A 2,745-nucleotide genomic window follows, 5' to 3' on the forward strand; every position below is an offset into this window, starting at 1 on the left:
AGAAAGTGTTTTTTTTTTCCAGTCACCATCAAGTCAAGTAATCAAGTCCAATCAGGACAAACCATCCTCCAAAATTGAAACTCAAATGGAGCACATGAGCAAGCATATAAGCTTGCTGGTGACCATGTTGGTCTACTAGTGAGTGAAGAGAGGGGAAGATAACAATGAAGATGTAGGCTGAGTTTGACCACATTCCATAGACTCCCATCAACTTGGAGATGAGAGAGGGAAGAGGAGGGTTTGGTTGGTCCAAAGTGTGGTGAGACCTGGGGACTCCTAAGCCCATGGACATGGACCTAACCACAGAGATCTTGAGCCAAGAGAGAAGCATTCAGCTGATATGAAGTGAGGGGAGATGCACAATAACACCCAAACTTGCAGATAGTACCCATTTGACCTAGCTTCAATGTCTTGATTATCAGAACCCGACTAGAGAAAATAAAGAAATTTGACAATGAAAACACATGTACATTGCTACAGTTTGATAAACTTGACCTATGCTTATGGATGTAGTAGCTCAAAATACCAACTGAGAGGGAAGCAGCCTTCACATCAAGGATCAAATATATCTCGTCTGTGCACAGGGTTGGTAGGGATGGGCAACATAGACATCGGCTACCAAAAATGAGGAGGGCTATAAAGGCACAAAGTGCCTGGTTTACAAGTTTTCAAGAGTAAGTTTAACTAGAAGGCTGTGTTTATGGTCGTGTGTATGAGCTCCAAGCAGCAGCCCAGGTGCCTTGGAGAAGTACCAAGAACACCAGGTGGTTCGTTAAAAGCAGAGAAGAAAGAGGATCTCCAGAGAAATGACACCATGGGACCCCCAGGAGATTCTAGCAAGATAAAGTCATCTCTTCAAAAACTCCAGAGATTTGTTCCTACAAATTATGCCAGTTACACTCAGGAGAATTATCTGTATGCAGGCAACATGATTGTCATTCAGGAATCAATAGAGAGTTATGGAGCTGTAGTGTGGCCAGGGACTACAACTTTGTGTCAGTATTTGGAGGAACATACAGAGGATTTTAATCTCCAAGATAGTAAAATACCTGAAATTGGTGCTGGACCAGGCCTGGTTTCCATTGTGGCTAGTATTTTAGGGGCTTAAGTCACAGCAACTGATTTGCCTGGTGTCCTGGGGAACCTTCAATATAATCTTGTAACAAACACACTAAAATGTGCAGCTCATCTGCCTGTCATGAAATAATTGGTATGGGGAGAAGACCTGGAACAAACTTCTCCAAGTCGACTTTTTATTATGTTTATATTTTGGCCTATGATGTGGTCTACCATCATTATTTCCCGGACAAGTTGCTGACCATCATGGTATATTTTGTTCAGCCAAGGACAGTGCTGCTTTGGGCAAACAAATTCAGATTTAGCATCTATTATGAATTGTGAGACAAATTCAAGCAAGTGTTTGATACAACACTCAGCTGAATTTCCAGAGTCATCAATCAAACTTTTTAAAGGAATACTAAAATAGGGCTAAATTAAACAAAATTCCTTTAAAAAATACTAGCGTGTCTTTTGAGCTGTCATAGAAATTGCACTGGCAAAAACCAATTTGCTGGTTCTGTTGGAAGATAAATCACTCAGTATTGATTGCTAAGATAGAAGAGCAAGCAGAAAAAAAGATTAAAAATATCTGAGGAATGTTTAAGATTCTTAGTGGACCACATGAACAGGAATAACTTGAGAATTATTGAAATTCCAGAACAGGAAGAATCACAGAAGACTACAGAAGAGATAGTTAAATAACTGCTGAAAGAAAATTTCCCTAACATCCTGAAAAATGAAAAGATAAGCATTTAAGAAGCTCACCAACCCTCCAGGAAGGATAGATCCCCAAAGAAAATCACCAAGACATGTCATAATCAAGCTCTCAAAAATCAAAGACAAGGAGAGAATCCTGAAAGCAGTTAGGGAAAAGAGAATTGCTTCTTAAAAAGACAAGAAAATAAGATTAAGGTCTGATCTCTTAGCAGAAACCATGCAAGCAAGAAGGCAATGGGCAGAAAAAAGCTGTTAATCAAATACGGTGGTTTAATGAAAACATTCCAAGATAAACAGAAGCTAAGGGACTTTGTCAAAGTCAACCTAACACTTCAAAACTCCCTACAGTGAGTTCTTTGGACTGAGAACCAACAAGAACAGACAACACCCAGAGATTGACATTTGTGGCAACACCACCTGGAAGAGTCCAGAACACAACATAACTATAATAACGAATTCAGAGGATCTGGGAGGTCAGTCTATGATCAAAACAATTGCAATGTGAAAGAAGGTAAAATATATATTAAGAGAGATCCAGGTGATGAATATTTCAGGTAGATTTCAGGGTAAAATAGACTCTTTTAAATGGAAGAAAAAGTTAATAGAATATAGGGTAACCTCAAAGAAAATTGATGCTTCACAACATAATAAGAAAATGAAAATCCAAGAATGTAATGGAAACATTAAATATATGAAACTTAAGAAGAAAATGTGGAGTGCTGAATCTTGTCATTATTGTGTGTCATCAAGTCAGTTCTGACTTATGGAAAGCCTGTGTAAGGTCCCAGAGAGTTGTGGGTGGGTTTGAACGGCTAATTTTGAAGTTACCAGTTCATTATAGAAGAAATATAATGATAATGATGGTGATTACTAACCTTAATTAATATTTTCTTCATGTCAGATGTGTGAACATTTTTACATAGTTTTTTTTTTTTTCATATAAGCATCATGAATTATGTATGTATGAAC

At 38.1% G+C, this 2,745-nt stretch overlaps 1 pseudogene; it reads left to right on the forward strand.

Annotated features, from left to right (window-relative positions):
* The first annotated feature begins 700 nt into the window (after positions 1 to 700).
* LOC102820805 lies at positions 701 to 1,486 on the forward strand (annotated as a pseudogene).
* The last annotated feature ends 1,259 nt before the right edge of the window (positions 1,487 to 2,745 follow it).

The sequence above is a fragment of the Chrysochloris asiatica genome, unplaced genomic scaffold (assembly GCF_000296735.1).
Source record: "Chrysochloris asiatica unplaced genomic scaffold, ChrAsi1.0 scaffold00126, whole genome shotgun sequence".
In the NCBI taxonomy this organism is placed as follows: Eukaryota; Metazoa; Chordata; class Mammalia; order Afrosoricida; family Chrysochloridae; genus Chrysochloris; species Chrysochloris asiatica.